This window comes from Ictidomys tridecemlineatus, chromosome Y, assembly GCF_052094955.1.
Source record: "Ictidomys tridecemlineatus isolate mIctTri1 chromosome Y, mIctTri1.hap1, whole genome shotgun sequence".
NCBI classification, from domain to species: Eukaryota; Metazoa; Chordata; class Mammalia; order Rodentia; family Sciuridae; genus Ictidomys; species Ictidomys tridecemlineatus.
This window is the reverse complement of record NC_135494.1, coordinates 11,610,433-11,633,791: the sequence shown is the minus strand read 5'-3', so window position 1 is coordinate 11,633,791 and position 23,359 is coordinate 11,610,433. Positions and strand designations below refer to the sequence as shown.

Below are 23,359 nucleotides of genomic sequence, written 5' to 3'. Positions count from 1 at the left end.
TTGAGGGATCCCTGGCCATTAGAAAACACAAAGCTAAAATCATAAGTGGTCAGGGCAATGGGTAATTTACCTGGTTAACATAAACATGTTCATCTATTAATTACACAACAGCTTTTAAATGCCCAGGGTATAAAAGCAAACTATGAGGAATTAGAGACTTTTTGGCAAGAATTTTTAGCTACAAATCCATGGTTTCCTTTGGAAGGAATATTCAATACTGATGTCTGGCGGCCAACTGGCTCTGAAAAATGCTCCTCAGCAGCAGTAGCAAAAACATAAACCAGCCTCAAACTACTTTTGTGTTATTTTGCTAGCTGTTAGCGGCTCACTCTGGGTGGTTAAGAGATTGCAGCAGTGGCCCACTGTTATTTGGGAGAGACAGCTATCACAAGAGAAGATCAGAAGGAAAATGGGGAAAGCTAACAAGAACAAAAGATAGTGAGCAAGAGGAGGGTAACACAGATGTAGAAGAAAAGGGGTATCTGATATGAGATGTTAAAATTTAAGTAAAAATGGAGAAAGAACAGGAGAAAGAATGTAAAAAGAGCAAGGAGTCTCCTCTTAGGCTATAAGCTTTTATGTTTTTCTTTTTCACAGATGTTGCAACAGTGCCATATAGAGGAGTTGACTCTTACTGCATATATTAAATCAAGCTGTAGCATGTCAGAGATGGCGATGTTAGGCTTAACATAAGGCATGAAAACCAGTCAATATTATATATTCCAGGCCTTGGTGCCTTTCTTCAAGGTACCAGACCTCATGATTATACATTATATGGATGACATTATTTTAGCCCACCCCTCTGCACAAGACCTAGACTTCATCTTCCAACAAGTCCTATTAACACTTAAAGAAATTGAATTAAATAGAGCTCCAGAAAATGTTAAAAAATTAGCCCATTTTCACTTTTTATGAATCATTTATTAACTCTTGCAGAGATCCTAGTACAGGCTCTCAACATTTACATAAAATTTCTTTAAGTGATTTACAAAAGGTTTTAGGAAACAGAAATTGGCTTACATTTCAACAGGTTCTTTGAAGGGCTCTACCTCCTCTGTTCCAATGTTTGGAGAATGATCTATATTCTTTGTCTTTAAGAAGATTAAGTACTATTATGTTAAAATGTGGATGTGTAAAGGATGTGGTTCTGCAACTTGTATTTGGGGTAAAAAATGGGAGTTCATAACCCACTTGAATCAAATGTATGGAAGGTGATATGTCATGAGCTTTGTAATGTTTTGAACAACCAATACAAAAAGGAAATTAAAAAAAATAAAATAAATTATTGGGACCAGATAAATAAATAAATATAAAACAAAGACAAAAAAAAAAAAGAAGATTAACTCCTGAAACTTACAAAGCCTTATAAGAGGTTAATAATCAGCTTGCTGATTTGCATCTTAGCCAATGGGATCCTGACAAGGACATTATTACTGTAGTTTATATACCTCACCTATTCCCACTGGTCTGAGGGAGAGCCAGGCATAAGTAAGTTCAGAACTTGGGCAGGAGTTCCAAGCAAGTTTAAAACACCAAAGTGTTATCAGGCCAAATAGAAATATTAGTATTTTACAATAAAACAGTAATGAACTTTTCATGACCTTGTGACAGATGGTTCCCAGTCTTAAGATGGGATTAGGCTGGATTCATCACATATTGTTTTACCTGGATTTATTTCAAAGTTTAATAATTTAACAGAACAAGCCATGGGAAGTGAATATGGCACTGATTGGGAATCTACAAGAGTTACATGCTCAATTCCATCATTCAGTCCACTCTCTTAAACAGTTTTTTTCTACACTCAGTATCCTACAAACTAAACAGATAGTCAAAACTTGTTAAAGTTATGCTTCTTTCTTTTTCTTTGGCAGGGAAAGGTGTCTTACAACCTCAAGGAGTCGTTTCATGGGGTTTAAAGGCATTGTCTTTATGGAAGATTGTTGTCATACACATACCCTTGCTTGGTAAATTAAACTATTTATATGTCACAATTGGCACATCTCCTGGACTACTTTCAGCTACTCCTATGGTTGGCGAAAAATATAATCATCTCATTCAACATATGCTCAATGCATTGTGACAAAATGTTTTCCACATAATGTAACAGCACACAATGGTTAAGCTTATACTTTCAAAATGTTTGCTGTATTCTGTGCACAATAGAACATTAAATATTTTCCAAGAATTCCTTTTAACCCCCAACCACAAGCTATTTTTGAGACAGCCCATCAATGTGTTATGGCTCAAAACACAAAAATTAGAGCTAGAATCCCTTGCTAACTGATGCAATTCCTTATATGTTAACAAATATGGCTTTATTTACCTTATGTTTTTTGAAATTTGAGGATGTTAACCATAACCCAATACAGAGATACTAGGAGCCATTAACAAGTCTCTCAAGTTACCATAAGTGGTCTGGAAATATCCTCAAAAACAACAATGGCAACCGCCAGGCTCTTTATTAACCCTAGTGAAAGCTTTTGCTTGTGTTTTTCCAGAATATGTAGACCAATATGGATCCCAGCAAGACTAGTGCAACACTTGATGGCTGATTCCACAGATGCAGAAACTGATTCTCAAGATGAGAATATCCAAAAATCTGTGGTGATGTCAAAGTGTTGGTCAAACAATCTGAACAGATGGGATAAATTTACATCAAAATGTCTCCCAGCCTTTTATATTCTTAATTTATTCTTTAACTACTTTAATCATCAATAGTTCACAGACTATTTCTTTGTGGATCTTCATAGCTCATGCTCCTTTCCTTATAGGTGTGGAAAGGGATGGACCATTTCCTAAAATTTTTAGCAATAATTCTCAACTGTTTGCAGATATTGATTATCCAATGGGTTCCTCCAAAGTGCCCTGGAACTTCTCTATTCCCTTGCCAGACAGAGCTCTTTTTCTTGTTGTTGTTGTTTTGTTTGTTTAAATTGATTTAAAATAAAAGATGACAGCAGAATGCATAAAAATTTTTATTACACATATATACCACAATTTTTCATAACTCTGTTCTTATATGATGAAAACCAATTTCTGTCTTCATACATGTATTTTGGATAATGACGTCTATCACATTCCATGCACCTTGCTAATTCCCTGTCTCCTCCCCTTTCCTTCCACACTTCTGTCATATTTAGAATTCATTTGTTCCTCTCATGCTCCCCCTTCCTACCCCATTATGAATCAGCCTCCTTATATCAGAGAAAACATTAACCATTTGGTTTTATGGGGATTGGCTAACTTCACTTAGCATTATCTTCTTCAATGCCATCAATATACCTGCCAATGCCATGATTTTATTGACTTTTATTGCTAAGTAAAATTTCATTGTGTATATATATCATGTTTTTTTATCCATTCATCCACTGAAGGGAATCTAGGTTTGCTCCACACTTTAGCTGTTGTGAATTGTGCTGCTATAAACATCGATGTGGCTGTGTCCCTGAAGTATGCTCTTTTTGAGTCCTTTGGGAATAGACCGAGGAAAGGGAGAGGTGGATTACATGGTGTTTTTTTTCCCAACTTCTCAAGAAATCTCCATACTATTTTCCATATGGGCTGCACCAATTTGTAGTTCTACCAGGAAAGGATGAGTACCTTTACCCCCCAAATCCTCATCAACAATTATTGTTGTTTGTCTTCATAATACTTGCCATCTGACTAAAGTGGATAATATCTTAGAGTAGGTTTGATTTGCATTGCTCAAATTGCTAGAGATGATAAGATTTTTTTAATATATTTGTTGATTGATTGTGTATTCTCTTCTTATATGTACCTGTTTCAGTTTTTAGTCCATGTGTTGTTTGGGTTGTTTTTTTTTCTTTTTTTTGGTGCTTAGCATTTTTATTTCTTTATATGCCCAAGAGATTAGTGCTCTATCTGATGTGTGAGGGGTAAAAAGGTGTAGGCTTCCTGTTCACTTCACAGATTATTTCTTTTGCTGAGAAGAAAGTTTTTAGTTTGATTCCATCCAATTTATTGATTCTTGGTTTAATTTCTTGGGCTATAAGAAAGTTGTGTCCTAATCCCACATGCAAAAGATAAAAACCTACTTTTTCTCTTATTAGACACAGAGTCTCTGGTATAATTCTTGGGTCCTTGTTCAATTTTGAGTTAAGTTTGGTGCATGGTTAGAGATAGCACTTTATTTTTATTTACTTTTTGCTCATAACAACATAACAAATAAGCAATGCTTTTGAGATTCAAAAAAATCAATAAAAAATTACATGCTGCCATCTTGGTTCTCCTGAAACAAAATAAACTTCAAGAAGAACAAATCAACACTGGCCTGGTGGTCCCAGCCTCACAGCAATTCCATTCCACCCTAGCTTGGTAGGGCAGACCCCAACCAGAGCCTAGCCTCAGGTACAGGACAACTCCTTCTGACCAGCAGAGTTCTGTGGGAGCCAAATTTCAGCCAGACCACCACAGTCACCTGACTGCCAAGAGAAGACAAGCCCAGTGGCCCAGATTCACCTGTCATGTTTCTCATGATAAAAACACCAAGGGTAACTCCAGGTCAACCGGGCTGCATGAAATAACCACACAAGAGACAGAAATACCTTTTTTTGGGGGGGAGGGGTCCTGTGATGCCTCCTCTGACCTTAAGTGTATGCAGAGAGAAAGTGTACGTTCACACTGAACATTTTTGTTGAAAAGAAGCCATTCAAATGAGGCAAGGGATCTGGTTTCAGGGATTGAGTCTATTTTTTCTGAAGCCTGCTTTCAGCAGGTTGGCTGACATATTAGAAGGCCATACTCAAAACCAGAGCAAGAGAAACAAACACACAAAGGCATTTCCATGGAACATTCTATCCCAAACAGAGCAAAGGGGTAATATCACAAAAAAACAAGTGAGCATAGCTCAATCAATAGGGTGGCATGCCTACTTCTGAAGATGCATCCTAAACCTCCAAGACTGGGGCAATGTCCAGGTTACTTCATAATGTAGCGATGGTGAGAGCCTCTCCACCCGGGAGGAGAATGTGAAACTTTCAGACTGGCTGCCCACATTTACCATGCCAACTTATGCAGGACCCAGATTCAGTATGCAGAAGCATTCATTGAGGGACATCAGTACAGTCTGGAAGCTCAACATCGAGTCAAGGTACAGATAATCTGTACAGGTACAACAAGAATATAGGTAAAAAATGTAATATCTCAGATCCACACTGCAATAAAGACAAAAACACAACTTGAAAAACTGATGGAAGAAAGTGCCCAAAACAAACAAGGACACTATAATTACAGAACCCATGGAAAGTGAAGTTGATGAAATGTCAGAGAAAAAGTTCAAAATGTTATAATTAAAATGATATGTGAATTTGTAATTTACCTAAAAAAGCAAATACAGGCAAAAATTGATCACTTTAACAATAAGAGAGAAAATACAGGTAGCACAAAATTACTTTAAGAGAGATAGAGACTCTAGAAAAAAAAAAAACAGAAATCCTTGAAATGAAAGATACAATAAATCAAATAAAAATTTCAACAGAGAGCATAACCAATAGACAATATCCCTTAGAAGAAAGAATGTCAGATAATGAAGACAAAGTATACAATCAAGAGAATAAATTTGATCACACAGTGAAGATAGTTAGACATCATGAACAGAACATCCAAGAATAATGGGACAGCATCAAAAGACAAAATTTAAGAATTTTTGGTATAGAGAAAGGCACAGAGTTTCAAATCAAAGAAATGTACAGTCTTCTCAATGAGTTAATATCAGATAATTTTTCAAGCATGAAGAATGAATTGGAAAACTAAATGCGAGAGGATTCAAGGTCACCAAATATACAAAATTACAACCTATTTACACCAAGGCACATTATAATAAAAATGCCTAGGATACCAAATAACATATAATTTTTAAAGTCACAAAAGAGAGAAATCAGATAACATATATAGAGAGACCAATTAATATCTTAGCAGATTTTTCAACCCAAGCCCTCAAAACCAGGAGACTGTGAATCAACATATACCAAGCTGTGAAAGAAAATGAATGCCAATGAATAATTTTATATCCAGCAAAACTAAGCTTTATATTTGATAATGAGATAAAAACCTTTCATGATAAACAAAAGTTAAAAGAATTTACAGTTAGAAAGCCCGAACTATGGAACATCCTCAGCAAAATATTCCAAGATAAGAAAATAAAAACAATAATGAAAACCAGAGGATAAATCAAGCCACATTAAATATCATAAATTAAAAAAAAAAATAACTGGGAACACAAATCATGTCTCAATAATAATCCTGAATGTTAATGGCCTAAACTCACTAATCAAAAGACATAGACTAGCAGATTGGATTAAGAAAAAGAAGACTAACAATCTGCTGGCTCCAAGAGACTCATCTCAGAGAAAAAGATATCCACAGACATAAGGTAAAGAGTGGGCAGAAATTGTACCACTCACATGGACTGTGGAAGCAAGCAGAAGTTTCCATCTTTATATCAAATAAAGTAGACTTCAAACTAAAGTCAATCAAAAAGGATAAAGAAGGGCACTACCTTATACTCAAAGGAACCATCACCAACAAGACTTAACAATTTTAACTACCCTTCATTATATCAAATCATAATGGAATGGAATTAGAAATCAATGATACAATAAAAAATACATTCCAACACCTGGAGACAAAATAATATTTTAAAGAATAAACAATGGGTTGCCAAAGACATCAAAGAGAAAATTAATAAAAAATTTTAGAGGTAAGTGAGAATACAGACAAAATATATCTAAATTTCTAGGGCACTATGAAAGCAATTCTAAGAGGAAAGCTCATTGCATGGAGTTTATTCCTTAAAAGAAAAAAAAATCAACAATTAAATGAGTTAACATTACATCTCAAAGCCCTAGAAAAACAAGAGCAAATCAACACCAGAAGCAGCAAAAGGCAGAAAATAATTAAAATCAAAGCAGAAATCAATAAAATTGAAAAAAAATAATTGAAAAAATTAACAAAACTAAAAGTTGGTTCTTCAAAAAAATAAATAGGATCCACAGACCTTTAGCCATGCTAATGAAGAGAAGAAGAGAGAGAACTCAAATTACTAACATACAGGATGAAAAAGGCAATATCACAACAGGTGCTACAGAAATACAGAAGACAATTAGAAATTATTTTGAAAACATATATTCCAATAAAATAGAAGATAGTGAAGACATTGACAAATTTCTTAAGTCATATGATTTGCCCAGACTGAGTCAGGAGGATACACACAATTTAAACATACCAATATCAATGAATGAAATTGAAGAAGCAATCAAAATACTACCAACCAAGAAAAGCCCAGGACTGGATGGGTATACAGCGGTGTTTTACAAAACCTCTAAAGAAGAATTAATACCAATACTTTTCAAGTTATTTCAGAAAATAGAAAAAGAGGGAGCTCTTCCAAATTTATTATATGAGGCAAACATCACCCTGATTACGAAACCAGACAAAGACACCTCAAAGAAAGAAAACTACAGACCAATATCTCTAATGATCTAGGTAGATGCAAAAATCCTCAATAAAATTTTGGCAAATCCAATACAGAAACACATCAAAAAAATTGTGCACCATGATCAAGTAAGATTCATCCCTGGGATGCAAGGATGGTTCAGTATACGGAAATCAATAAATGTTATTCATCACATCAATAGACTCAAAGATAAGAACCATATGATCATCTCAATAGACACAGAAAAAACAATTTCAACAAAGTACACCATCCCTTTATGTTCAAAACATTAGAAAAATTAGGGATAACAGAATCTTACCTTGACATTGTAAAAGCTATCTATGCTAAGCCTCAGGCTAGCATCATTCTGAATGGACAAAAGTTTAAAGCATTCCTTCTAAAATCTGGAACAAGACAGGGATGCCCTCTATCACCAATTTTATTCAATATAGTTCTCAAAACACTGGCCAGAGCAATTAGACAGATGAAGAAAATTAAAGGCATAAAAATAGGAAAAATAAGAACTTAAATTATCACTATTTGTAGACAACATGATTTTATACCTAGAAGACCCAAAAGGGTCTACAAAGAAACTACTAGAACTAATAAATGAATTCAGCAAAGTGGCAGGATATAAAATCAACACGCATAAATCAAAGACATTTCTGTATATCAGCAACAAATCTTCTGAAATGGAAATGAAAAACACTCCATTCACAATATTCTCAAAAATATCAAATCAAATACTTAGGAATCAACCTAACAAAAGAGGTGAAAGATTTATACGATGAAAACTACAGAACCCTAAAGAGAGAAGTAGAAGAAGATCTTAGAAGATGGAAAAATATACCCTGTTCATGGATAGGCAGAACTAACATTATCAAAATGGCGATATTACCTAAAGTTCTTTATAGGTTTAATGCAATGCCAATCAAAATCCCAACAGAATTTCTTGAAGTAATAGATAAAGCAATCATGAAATTCATATGAAAAAATAAAAAACCCAGAATAGGAAAAACAATTCTAAGAAGGAAGTGTGAATCCCCCAGTGTGCTGGAACTTGAGTAAACCTCATTTCTTTTCTACTAATTCACATCTTTTTACTACTTGTTTTTCCAGTGATAAGGTGCCTGGACTTGGGTCTGGTAACATCTGGAGTCTGCAAGTCTTCTGTATTACTGATTATGACTCCAAATTCTTTTTTTTAACTGCCTGTTAAATCATGTCTAAAGGCTCCTGTTTCAACAAATTATTCTATTTTCAGAGTAACCCTTTTTATACAGATAGTGGTTTGTGAAGAAACACTGATTATGGAAGGCTTACACCTGTAGTGACTCTGCAGGGTGCTAGTAATCAAAAGGTACAGTAGGGCATGATATTTACTTCCATAAGTTTTCAACAAGCTTACAAAGTGCTAACACATTTTGTAAAGAGTGTAAAGAATCATGAGCCCACATAACTCTTGATGCATCACCTCCAGGGTGCAGAAGCAGACCATATTTATCTTCTTGAAATAACAGATCATTATATCAACTAATCTGGAACCTCACACTTCAAAATGAACTCCCAAAATTCTTTCAACTCTTAGGAGGAAACTATTTGCCAGCTTTTGTACAAAGGTCAGGTGCCTCCAGGACACAAGCTTTGTTTTCACCATGTGATCTAAATTAATGATCTTGGCCACTTCACATAGTGGTGCTTTAACTATCTACTAAGCTCTTATGTTTTTTTTTTTATCTAGAAGGCATTGCATGTGCCTAAACTATTATTGAAGTACTCCCTGATTGAGCTCTATTAAATTTAGTGATCATTTAGACAGTTGATCAGTGGAGAAATTCACAGAAAAGCCCTCTCTAGTTAAATCTGTTACTCTGAAGCACAATAAAATTATTCCTAGATATAAGGTACAGGAAAGAAGACCCTTTTTACTTACTTTTCCATATGCCTGTTGTCTAAGGATTTTGTTTCTATTTTCTCTTCCTGTGTACTTTTATGCATCTTTTCCTTTAATCTTTTTTTCTGAAGTAAAGAAATACAAGGGGAAATAAAGCAGGCAAAACAAATGGCAATTTGTATTAATACATTTATATATATGTATCAATTGAAATGAGAATACAAGCTTACTTCTCACTGAGTTTTTTGAGCTTCTTTCACTGATTGTTAAAACACCCCTCAGCAACATCTGTCAACTTTTGAATGAATCAATTTATTGTTTTATATGATCATTAGCAGAGCTTCTTCCCCTACTTTATCCACCCACATTTCTGTGTTTAGAAAATATGTGATGAATGCTAAACAATATTTTAAATCATCAACATCTAACACTGGCAAAGAGAACATAATGTTAAACCATCATATTTTCTTGACTGATGGGTTTTAATAAGAATGTCTTATTATGTCTATTGAAACAAACTGAATTTATTAGATTGTTGGGCCTGTTAGTGCAGATTGCCTCAGGGAAAACACTAATAACAGAGGAGAACTAGGTTTCTATCTGTACTCTATGACTTACTGCCACTGGGATTTGGTTAAAGGTCCTACATTTTGTGAACCTACATTCATGATTTTAAATAGGATTACCACTGCCTTTATCCCTTAAATGTATTATGGCTCTTTAAATGAGCATGACACACATGTAAGTTATATTTTGTTTTCCATATTTCACTTATCATTGAATTGCTTCAAGAGTTAAATGAGTTTCCCATCTAGAAATATTCTTCACAGAAAAAAAAAAACAATTAAGCATGTGAAGGGAACTTACAATGGGAGAAAAATTGTTGCACCTGCACATCAGGTTTAGCGTTCATCTCCAGGATATATAAAAAAATCATAAAACTTAACACAGTACAAACAAGTATTCCAATCACCAAATGAACAGGTACATCATAAAAGAAGTACAAATGGCCAACAAATATATGAAATAAATGTTCAACAACTTTAAAAATTAGAGAAATGCAATTAAACTACACAGTCATTCTATCTCACTCCAGTTGGAATGGCAATTATCAAGAGTACAAGTAATAGAACATGTTGACAAGGATGTGAGAAAAGTTGATTGAATTAGACAAAGGGGAATAAAAGGAAGGTGGAGAAATAAGAATAGAATAGACAGAATGAATCAAACATAAATTTCCTATGTTCATCTATGAATATACACACAGTGAAACCACATATCATACACAACCATAAGAATAGGATCCTTATTAGAATAAGTTATTTGCTATATTCTATGTATATATAGTATTTCAGAATTCACTCTTCTGTCATTTAGATATCTAAAAATAGTGAAGAAAATTAATTTAAAAATTTCATACTCTAAACCTGTATAAGATGTTCAATGAAATTCTAGTAATCTAAATTTAGAAGAGTAATATTGTAACTTTGGGGATACATGATGAGTAAATTTGAGCAATTTAATTCTATGCATCAATTCCTGCTCTGAGATTCTCAAAGAGGCAGCTACTAAAAAGATTTGGAGTCTTTTGTAGTACTCTAGGACCATTTCTGGGAAGCAGTATCATTTCTACTAACCACATGGTATATTAACTAGCAGTTGCAGAATTTTATGATATTTAAGTTTTGTGAATTATTTTCAGACAGTTTCAGCATTTTCCTCTGAATATAAGAATGAAAATTGGGGAATTTAAAGTAAAGCAAAAGTTTCAGCCACCCAGATCATCACAGCATGTGCAAAGCCCACTAAGCTCACAGGTAGTAACAGGACTATTCAGAGCATACCATAACTTGGTTTAGTTTAACTTTGTTTACGAGTTGATGCATCACTGCCCAGGATCTATTACAAACATAGTTCCCAGGTCAGTCAGCTTATTCAATTCTAGGACTTCCAGCATGCCCTGTGAAGAGCTCTGTGAATCTACCCCCAACCCCCAGCAAAATCACAGGAAATTGCTAAACAGAGCAACAGCAGCAACAGCCAGTCATGTTCATTCATTGGGAATGGTTCCAGGATGTATGAAGATGTAAAAGGCAGTGTACCTCTCAGTTTCTTCTTTTTACTCTTAACTGAGCTAGCAAGCAGTAGTATGAAATTACAAATAAAACATACTCTTCTTCCTATACCAGATGGAAATGTAACATATTTGCTAATTATAATACAAAAAAGTTGGGTGGCAGTGAAGCTGTAATGGGTTAATGTGACTCCAGGTGAAAAATCAGGAAAAAAAAAAGAAAAATTCAAATCAAGAGAACAATGGATAATAAATAAGGTTAAGATGACTAAATTCATAAATACCTTTTACCTCTCAGCTTTTTCAAAAGGCAAAACACCAGGGAAAAATAGAAGACTCAGGTAAATTCAGATATTACACAGGAGATGTTATTATCTCCCTTAGAAAAACAAAATTATTTAGAGAAAAGTAATATGAACAGTGATTTTGTCATTGTATTACGTAATGCACATGAACTGGGCAAGTATCTGGAAACATAGACTAGACACAAGATAGAAAATAATGTGAAGAGACCTATCACAAGTACAGAGGGTTTCATCAGCAATAATTATCGGCTGCACACCAAGAAGTCTCATGTCCCTGTTATAGTGTACTGGAGAATGCTACCAAACACTGGGGCATGTAATATTAGTTCTTCCCCAGTGCTCTAAAACATGAATAGTAGATGCAGTTCTCATCTCATTTTGAGTCAATAGTGCAGTGATACCAAAATTGTACATAATTATTTACAAAAAATAATTTTGGGGCTGTGGCTCAGTGGTAGAGTGCTCGCTTAGCACGTGCGAGGCCCTGGGTTCGATTCTCAGAACCACATAAAAATAAATAAATAAAATAAATGTTAAAAATAATAACAAAACTCCTTATTCTGGGCTGGGGATGTAACTTAGTGGTCTAATGGTATTGCCTATAGCCTATGAGTTTATGTGTTTCATCCCCAGAATGCAAACAAACAAATAAAATAAATAAAAGCCATAAAAAATTCTTTTTTTAAACAAAAATATATATTTTTTTAAAATTGTAGTTCACTTGGCTTTGTTGTTTCTGGGCCTTTGGTGAGTCAGTGACATGGTGGGAGTACATGCTTGAGCTGAGCTTCTCACATCAGGGTGACTGGGAAGCAGAGAGAAAGCACAGAGACAGAAGATACTCTTCATGATTATACCCTCAGTGACATGCCTCCACAACTACCCCACCTGTTAAGGTTTTACTACTTTCCAGCAACCCATGTGTCATTGCTAGAAACACCGAGGTGCTGCAAGAATTCAGGCATGTAGGTGGGCATGGCAGACTCTACTCCTGCCAGAAGGATGTGCCACCAAACCTGGCTGGCAAGTGCTGGGCAGGCAGTTCGCCTGCTTTTATCCCTGAAACTGTGTCTGAAAGGCCGAGATCCGTCGTCGGAGATTAAAATGCACACATACAGATAGCAGTGACAAAAATGAAGCTTTTTACTGCAAGCTGGTTCTAGCTTATACAGAAAGTGAGAGTCAGTTATCTTAAACCAGGAAGCTCCCTGGGCCAATCATAGCAAAGATCAGATCATCACCTATGGTGCATGCGCATCTACCCTGCATAAGATTCATGGGGCCACGAGCTGTCCACGATCACGGAAGACGGGAGGACCAATTAGAAAATTTTCAAAAAAACTTGTTATCCACCCACTGGCAACTTGCCTGCCACCATGTTGCATTAGGGGGCTCCTTATCTAAAAGGCCCAGGGAGTTCTAGCCGCCCACTGGTAATTTGCCCATCGCCATGTTTGAAAGGCCCAGGGAGTTCTCAGGGAGACTCCCAACAGTGTCCCCTCTTGCCCTGATAGGAAGAGGTCTGGGTTATACTCTGTCAGTTGGCTAATTTTAAAATTGGGGTGCGCAAAGGGAAAGGCTAAAGTTAAAATGGGTACAATTGGATCTTACAAATTGAGGCTTAGTAGTAAGTTCTGAAAGTGGACCACGAAACTTTCTGTTTCTCACATTATGAATCTATGTATGGATTCATCCTTTGATGAGGCGGAACCCTCATGATCCTATCACCTCCCAAAGACCTCACTTCTGAATGCTTCTGAACTGGGGACAATGCCCTCAACACATGAATTTGGGGGGAGGGGCATTTCACATCAAGCCATAGCTTAGCATGTATCACTTTCATTTATACACCATTGGCCAACCAAGGCAAATGGAAGATTATAAATGATCTTTGAGTTTCACTGTGAGGGAATCTGTAATTCTTTGTCATAGAAAACCACCACAGTTAATATTGTGTAAGAAACGTGCCCCAACCCCCACCAGCCCCCATCTATGTGGGAAGCTTATTCTAAGCCCAAATATGATTGTATTTGGAGATTGTGAGAAACACACTCACCTGTCCAAACTCAAAGAATGGATTGAGAGACAAAGGTGTGGAGAAAGCAAGACTTTAATGATGACCTTGCAGTATCTGGTGTCTGAGGGAGCAGGCACACCCAGAGAAGTTGCAATTAGCATTTTATCCCTTAGTACACAAGCCCCTCCTTGCCCCTGCACCCCTACTGTGAGGTATGCCATCACCTAGTTTTTTCTGTCTCCTATTGGGTTTTTTAAAGAAATGCATCTTTAATTGTCCCCCACCTCCCTTTGTTCTCTTGTAGCTGGAAAGTCTTGTTGAGGTTAGTGCATCTTGCAGTTTACCTCTCTGTTGGTTCAGCAGGCCCTTTCCCCTCACCTCCTATCTGTAAAGGGACTGTGAATTTTCCACACTCTAATGTTATCTGCCTGTAACTTTCCATTCTGGTTTCTCCTGCTGCTTTTCTTACCTCCCGTATTTATATTCAAGGCTAAATACTATATTTTGAAAATGGAACACCAGACTTTTCATTTTTCACTGAGATGTCATTTGGGAGATAGTTATGGTTAAATGAAGTCCTCAAAGTGGGCTATAGGATTGATGGTGTTGAAAGGAGATGGAATTCTCTCTCTTCTTCCAGGAAAGAATATGTGTAAACCAGGAGGAGACCACACCAGAAACTGAATCAGCTGGCTGCTGGACCTGGGTTCCCAGCCTGTAGAACTGCCAGAACCAAGTTCCACTGGAGCGTCTCAGTCTGTGGTATTTGTCTTGGTGTCCCAGCCACTGAAGCAGGGAGGGACACAAAGATTGCCTATCATATATTGTCTGTGTTTGCTTACTTTCTCATAGCAACTTCGAATCAACTTGTTTGCATCTACAAGTGTGTAGTTTGTATGAGATAATCACAGTGACTGGCATAGGAAACACTGATATCCCTATGCACAATTTTACTCTTTATGAATGTCTTTTTATTTGCTTTTTTTTTCATCTTCCATTTTTATTCTCCTCTCATCCACTTGCCTACCTTTTGTTGTCTTGCTGGAAGATTTTTCTTTTTGATGCTTTTATTATTTTATGGATGTTTGTACATACGTAAAGATTTTAATATGTGGTATTTATAGTCTTCTACTTTATTGAATATTCCTATTTCGAGTCACTTTTCAGGAGATTCTTTTACAATCTTCACTTTTGTTTTTCCCTTTTTGTTTGTATTAATGCCTGTCAAGTAGCACTCAGTGCTGTGGTGATGGAGAATGCTTCTCCTCCCTGAGTCCACTTGAACTGTCATGCTGCCTTGGGTTTAAGATACATGTGTTCACATTCAGATTACGCCATCATATTGAAGGTGCTCATTACAAGTGGGATATTATTTTCAAAGACACTTCCTCAGAGTCTATAATGAGTGACATTTGGTTTTCCACAGTGCTATGTGTATGATGAAATACATTCATTTATTTCTTAATATTGAACTTGGCTTTCATGCAGAAATACATTTTAAATGTTCTTCTGCACTTCTCATATCTTTATCTTCCCATCAAATTCTTCTTTCAACTTCTAGGTTTTCTTCAAGCCATTTCATTCACTTAGATGGCTTCAGCAGTCCCTGAGGTCTTGCTGCTTCCTGAGTCTTTAATTTACCTTTGACCTCTCTTCTGAGTTGTGGAATATGCATGCACTTACCAGGCATCCCTACACATCTGATCACAGGGACTTTGAACACAGCATGTCTGAGGTCAGACTGCCCATCATGGCCATTGTTGTATTTTCCATCCTGGGTCTACACTGCTGCTTATGCAGATAGCTTGGAAGTAAATGCCTGTTTTTTTCAGTAGGCATTTACTTTCAAGCTAAAATTAGTACCGTATTCTATTTCTTCTTTTTCCTTTCTTTTTTTCTTTTTATAGGATGAGTTCTCTATGCTGCATTCTTAATGCTCTGTTCCCTGGTGTAGGTGGTCATGTGTCAGCAGTTTCTTCTCTGACTCTCCTCTTAAGTTTTTCTATTCTCTTTAGGGGAAGACTTCCAAAATACAGATCTGTTTAATCTAGAATGGAAATACAAGATGCCTGTTAGAGGATTTTAATTAAAAAAAAATTAGATATTAATGGATCTTTATTTTATTCATTTGTTTATCTGCAGTGCTGAGAATCGAACCCAGTGACTCACTCATGCTAAGCAAGCATTCTACCATTGAGCCACAACCCCAACCCCTCCATCCCCCACTGTGAGAGTACTTTATAATCTATCATAGTTTCTAAAAAGAGCGGGAACATAATTTTTTAACTTTTGGAATTAGGCAAAGCATTTATATTCACATCACTAGGTTGTCAGTCCCTGACACACTTGCTGCCTTTACCACATGTCACAGCCTAGGCAGCCTCACCTAGACTGACACCACTGTAGTTCCATTAGCCTGGCGTGGGTTCTTTGTAATTTCACAGTCTGATTCCAGGGCCAGGACACATTCATCTAAGTGAAATACATGCTGGGAAAAAGTGGATCAATCTATTTTTCCCCTTCTTCCCCACCCTATCTTACTACAAACATGTGGCTTAGTTTATTTAACATAGTATTTCAAGTATGTGTTCATATTGACGTCTTCACACTAGATTTATCTCTTTTTAGGAACAGAACTTTTTTCACCCTGTTTTGGCTGTGAACAAGGACACTTCTAAATCTATAAAGGAAATTCTATAATAGTGATGTAGGGTTACCAAATTAGTACAAAGACAAGGTATTTTTATTGGTATTTTCCTCTTCCATAATACAAATCAAGCTGTATCTTATAAAAGACATATGTAAGACACACATTCAAACAAGAGTTTACTCTGTATTTCTGTTCTGATCCAGGGTGGAGGGCTTGGGTTGAGGAGACATGTTTCATTATAGGGGATGCTGTACTTCAAGTATGTGTCTGTGGAGTTCACTTGGGAGGAGTGGCAGGACCTGGATGAGGCTCAGAAGACCTTCTACAGGGATGTGATGCTGGAGACCTACAGCATCCTGGTGTCCTTGAGTGAGTGAAAAGCCCCAGTGATCTTATTAGAAGCAATTTCATTGTCAGTATTTAGATGAATCATTTTTAAATTTTAATACTACTATTGTCTAATTTTTTTCTATCTATCTATTTATTTATTTATTTTAATTTTGAGTACCAGGAATTGATCTCAGGGGTACTTGACCACTGAGCCACATCCCCAGTGCCCCCCACAGTTTCAGTTCCCCAACTTCTTTTTTATTAAATTTTATTCAAAGACAGGGTCTTTGCACATATTTATGGGACAGAGTGTGGCATTTCAGTACATGTATATAGTGAATTACACAAATTATCGGTAATAGGCAGGTTTGTATTGGAAACATTTAAAAGCTAATAGATATTTTGAAATATTTAAAATGCTGCTCTGCTCTTTTAATTACGCTTCTCTGCTGCAGAATATTAAAATTATTCTCCTATGCAGGTGCACCACCACATGCATTACCATCCCTTCTCCACTCTCCCTCCCACACAGCCTTTTCATGATCCAGTAACAACCATTCTCTGTATCTTTGAGATACACTTTAGCTTTCACTAATAAATGAGAATATGCAGTATTTGTTTTTCTGTGCCTGACTTATTTTACTTTACATAAATGTCCTCCAGTTCCATTCATGTTTCTGCAAATGCATTTTTTAAAAACTGAATAACAGTCCCGTGTGCATACATACCACATTTTCTTTGCCCATTCATCTAAGATGGACATCAGAGTTGATAACCTATCATGGATTTTGTAAGCAGAGCCAAGGTAAATGTGCAAGTGCAGGTTCCTCTTCAAAACAAGGAATGAGTTTTCCCTGAATATATATACACCATACTGCTATAAATATGGTCATTCTGTTTCTAGGTTTTAGGGACATGCAGACTGTTTCCTATAGTGGCTGCACCAGTTTGCACTTTTAGAACCAGTGTGGAGGTTTTTCTCTCAGTGCCTCCTGGCCAACTTTTTTGTTCTGTGTCTTAATAATGAGCACCTAAATGTGGTGTCATGATGGCTTGTTTAGATTCTGATCTTTTACTTGATAATTATGGTGTTGAACATTTATTCCTGTGCTCATGGGTATTTGTGTGTCCCCCTGAGAATGCCTGTTGAGGTTACTTGTCCGGTTTTTAACTATATGATTTTTTTTTTTTGCCATTGAATTGAATTCCTTATTTTTTCCAGAAGTTAATCCCTTTTCAGATAGTTTGCAAATATTTTCTCCCATTCTGTAGGTTAAATTTTTACTCTAAATAGTAGAACTTACCCTCTGGATAGTTCTTAATATTAAATGTATTCCTGCATTAAATACACATAAGAACTTTCACTGTAGATAATTCTTAATATTGAACTTGGCTTTTGTGCATGAATACATTTTAAAAGTTCTTCTGCAGTTCTCTTGAGAAATATCTGAGATTCTTATATTTTCCAGAAGGCAATCCCTTGTCATTTTGCAGATATTTTCTTTACAGTTTTTAGTTTGTAAACTCCATTTGTTAATTTTTGCTTTGTTGTTTTTTTGCAAGATCAATGTCTGGGTTTCACTGGTATTTTCCTCTAGTAGTTTAATCATTTCAGGTCTTAGGTATTAAGTGTTTGATCCACTTTGTTGATTTCTCTTTCTGGTGAGAATGAGGTCTAACATTGCATATGGATGATCAGTTTTCCACAATTATTGATGAGCTTACTTTCTAAACATATGTTCTTGCTACTTTACTGAAAATCAGTTGGATATTTTATATATATATATATATATATATATATATATATATATATATAATCTTACATCTTAATAATGGTTTAATATTGGTTCTGTTATGTTCCGTTGGTCTGGAGTCTGTTTATGCCAGTACCATGCTGTGGTTTAATATTTTTAGTTGTTGATGGACACAATATCTTTATTTTCTTTATTTATTTTTTTGAGGTGAAGAGTGAACCCAGTGCTTCACACCTGCTATAAATACTCTTATCTATCACCAAGCTACAACCCCAACCCACTATGCTGTTTTGATTATTATTTCTTTGTACTTTGTTTTGAAGACAGATATTAGAATAATTCCAGATTCGTTTTTTTTTTGCTTAAGTGTGTTTTGACTATTTGAGTTTTTTTGTGCTTCTATATGATGTTTAAGACTATTTTTCTAGCTATGTGAAGAAAAGTTATATGAGGATTACATTGAATATGTCAATTGCTTTGGGTATTAAGGGTTTTTAGCAATATTAATTCTTCCAATACATGAAAATAGGATGTATTTCTTTTGTGTGTCCTCCTTAATTTATTTACATCAGTGTTTTGAAGTTTTTGTTTTAGAGATCATTCACTTCTTTCATTAAATTTTTTCCAAGGTAGTTTTTTAAAATTAACTATTGTAATTGAGATTTCTTTTATGTTTTCTTTCTCAACAATTCTGTTTTTGATGTATAATAAGGCTACTGATATTTGTTTGTTGATTTTGTACTTTCCAACTGAAAATACGACTGCATTCATTTATCAGTTCCTGCATTCATTTGTCAGTTCTAATAGTTTTTTTTTTATTTTGGAGGAATTTTTGTATACAAATCTCTGTTTTTTTCTGAATACAAATTCATGGTGTTTGCTAACAATTATTTAACCCCCTCCTTTCCTACTTGGATGCCCTTTTTTTCTTTCTGTCCTCTTACTGTTTGAGTCAATGGGTTCAGTCCTGTTTGAAGAGCAATGGAAGGCAACACCTTGCCTTATTCCAGATCTTGCCAGAAATAATCTGAGACTTTCCCTGTTCAGTATGATGTGAGTTAGAATTTAATATGCAGCCTGTGTGTTCAGTAACATTACTTTTAACTCTAGCTTTTCAAGGGTTTTTATAATAGAACTGTGTTGAATTTTATCAAATAACTTTTCTGGGTCTGTTTATGTACATGAGGTTTTTTGATGCTGAGGACTGAACCCAGGGACACACAACCACACTGCTGTACTCCTAGCCTCTTTTTTGTCTTTTATTTGGAGACAGAGTCTTGCTGAGTTGTTTAGGGCCTCACTAAATTGCTGAGGATGGCTTTGAACTCAAGACCCTCCTGCCTCTGCCTTACAAGTTGCTGAGATTATAGACGTGTGCCACCATGCCCAGCAAGATATATGATTTTTAATCCTCATTCTGTTTATGCAATGAAATTACATGTATCGACTTTCAAATATTGAACCATCTTTCATTCCTGTGGTTCACATGGGGTCATGATTTTCAAACCTTGTGCTGTGCTGATGGATTGAATTTGATAGTGTTTTACTGAGAATTTTAAATCTATGGTCATCAGTGTTCTTGTGCAGGTTTTGATATTAGTGCAAAGCTGATCTCATGTGATACATTTAGAAGATTTTTCCTTTATTTCAATATTTCCAAATAATTTGAGAAGAATTGGCAGTTGTTTTGTAAACTTTTGATAAAATTTAGGAGTAAAGCCATTTGGCCCTGGGCTTTAGTTTTTTGGAAATTTGTTCCTGATGTGCTCTCCTTGGATACATCTGTTCTGTTAAGGTTTCTAGATCCTTATGGTTCGATTTTGGTTGTTATGTGTGTCTAGAAATTCATTCATTTCTGGATTTTCCAATTATGAGTGTGTGGTTTTTCAAGATATTCCCTAGGGATTTGCAAATTGGTTGAAACATCTGTTTGTCTGTTTGTTTTCATTATTGCTTTGATTTATTTGGATCTTTTTTCCTGGTTAGTATAATTATCAGGTACTTTGGAATGATTTGATCTCACTTTTCCCAAATAATGTACACCGAAAAGAAGATTTTCCTTAATGCACATGAGGCTTGAGTTCTCCTCATATTACCCTAGAGGCCTGGCAGGGGCACTGAGAATGGGTCCTTATGGTCATTTAGTTTGATTTTGCTTAAAGAATCTCCTACAATTCCACAAGCTTCAGACCCCACCAAACCTGGATCTCTTCTCACTTGATACTATGGGCTAAGGAGTCACATGAACTTTTATTAAAGAAAATGCTATTGTTTTCTGTAAGTATGCAAACACATCCTAGTCTTCATATTTCTGGAAAATGTGTTCACATACTATGAATACACATCTGTTTAATAGTTTGTCAAAAGTTGTTTTTAAAAACTCCAAGTTCAAATGCCCATAAAGACACTGATCACTGTTTTCAAGGCAATTTCCCCATGCCTACATCAATCCATTGTTTCCAATTAACAGGGAGCCTTCCTATACACACCAGGTTGATACAGATCAGACTCACAATTGGCAAACAACAAGCATGTTACTGAGGAAAGAAGAGCCTGACTCAGTTAAAATATCAGCAAAAGTTTAGTCCCTCTTATTCAATCCTTTATAGACTATATTGACCCTCTTATCAATCATAGCGTTACTTGAGATTGAACATGTTCCTTTAGCAATAAAGAGTGTGGACAGCATTTATCAAATAAGGACAAACAATCCATGTCCACTAAATGACTTGACTACTGAGAGAAAACTCTTGGAGAGTTTGACAAAGACACTATTAAATAATTTTTTAATAAATGCTCAAGATGTTATACTCCTAGAAATGGGAAATTGTTAAGAGCCTCCATTGTGCATGTCTGTGATTTATACAAAGTACTTAGGTTTTATTGTGTTCTCAGGTAAGAATAACTTATACATGGAAAGTTCGAGGTGCTGCAGCAATGGTGGCGATCGGAACCCTAACGAGTAATGGCAATTGGTTTTCTGCTTTGGTGATCCGGGTGACTCTCCTCAAATGCCTTCTTATTTCCACCTACCATTCTACAGACTTTGAAGTACACCAAAACTGGCTTGCTATCACTCACAGTTTGCCAATATCACATTGGTATTATGAGGCAACTTCAGAGTGGACCTGGGCTTATCCTGCTTTTTTGTGTGGTTTGAATATGTCCTGTTACTTGTTGCCAAATATTTTGATCAAGTGATGCATAATGTTCATAATATAAACTACTGCAGTTTAAGAACCTTATTTTTTCAGAGATTTTCTGTCATCTTTACAAATGCACTCTTTGTGTATGCTGTCTATGAGATACAATTCTATCACTACATCCAGCTATCTTGATTAATTAAGTTGCCTCGCCTTACCTCAGAGTTGCAGTTCTGCCTCAGCCACTGGTATTACAGATATTCATTTCCAGTACAATGGATTCCTATTTTGATTAATGTCACTCTCCATTGCACGGTTATTTCAGAAAAGGCATGTGGAAGAAGCATTTTTCTTTGCCGTTCTCCTACATCTGAAATAAATCTACTTCCATGAAGCACCAGTTTACAGTGTATACGTGCTACGCTCTTACTGTTTTGCTGCAAAGAAACCAGATGGGTCTGTCTGATGGAACAGTTTTAGCTTTGTCTGTGTTATTTTGCTGGGCTTCATTATTTTCCTAGTTTCATTATTTTCACTGGGTCCTTTCCTAGCCTTAAACCAGCTGCCTCAAGTCTTTTCCCAACTCTTTCCTTTCTAGAGGGGCCTCTGCCATGCATACTGGGCTTCAAACTTCTGAGCCTTATACAATGCTTTGGACAAAGTTCTGTCTGTCATTGGTTTGGAATTGAAACTTCTTGATCCCAACAAGATCCCTAAAACCTCAATGGCAAGTAGCCATACTCCTCAAAATTTTCCCAATGATCCTTTTGTCTGTGGCAAAAGCAAGAGATGCTTCAATTTTTCTGATTCTTACCATAACAGGACATTATTTCCTCTTCCTTCTGCTCTTCACTGCCCCAGAACTTCCCATTAAAATCTTATGTTACTATTCTCCATCTATTGTATTTCTTCACTGAAGATTCTATTTAAAAAAGAAAAACCTCTTTTTAATTGAATGAAAATTTTCTATCTCCTTGGCTTGGGGATTCTGGAAGTCTGCTATGAATTTGTATTCCCTTTTACCTCCTGGAAGCTGAAGTGGTCTTTTTATTTTCTTTGTTACTGACTTCAGTGAATTGTGCAGTGGGTGTCACACATGCTTCATTTATACTGTATGTTTCAGTGTTGACTGGTCCTCCAATCAGCAAGACAAAGGAGCAATAAATAGAGAAACTGCTTGAAAGTAAGCAAAGCAATTATTTCATTAGAAATTAATCAGAACTTGAAGAAAGTTGCTTTTGGCATGAGCCATTAATTTTAGAAGATCTGTTTAGAGAATCATTCTTCCATCATTGGTCTTGTCCAGCCTAGCAATCTGAATGTTACTATGATAAGAAGCTACTGCTCTCAATAAACAGTAAAATTCATCTGAAAAAAAAATCTCAGCTTTATCTGTTAAAATTGTCTGAGATCATTCAGACTACTATGTTTTTCTGAAAGCTAATAGAGTCTGATTAACCCCATAATTATTTGTAGACTATGTCAACTATTGCCAGGATATAAAGGATAATTAGACTCCTCTACTGAAGGAAACATAAATAAAATGGCATTTTTTATTTCTACAAAAAAAAATCTCATACACTACAGTTGTCTTTCTCTTAGGGGACACTGTGCATATTTATACTTGAAACTGGTAATACTCTGCAGAAACTTGTAGGATTAATACACTATAACAAAGATAATAAAAATTAATGCTTTCCACAAGGCTTCAATGAACAAAGTATACAAAACTTCAAATC

The 23,359-nt window shown here is 35.7% G+C and overlaps 1 pseudogene; it reads left to right on the top strand.

The window, feature by feature from the left end:
• The window catches only part of LOC144372171 (dolichyl pyrophosphate Glc1Man9GlcNAc2 alpha-1,3-glucosyltransferase-like), a 112,384-nt pseudogene that overhangs the window by 88,817 nt on the left and 208 nt on the right, over positions 1 to 23,359 (top strand).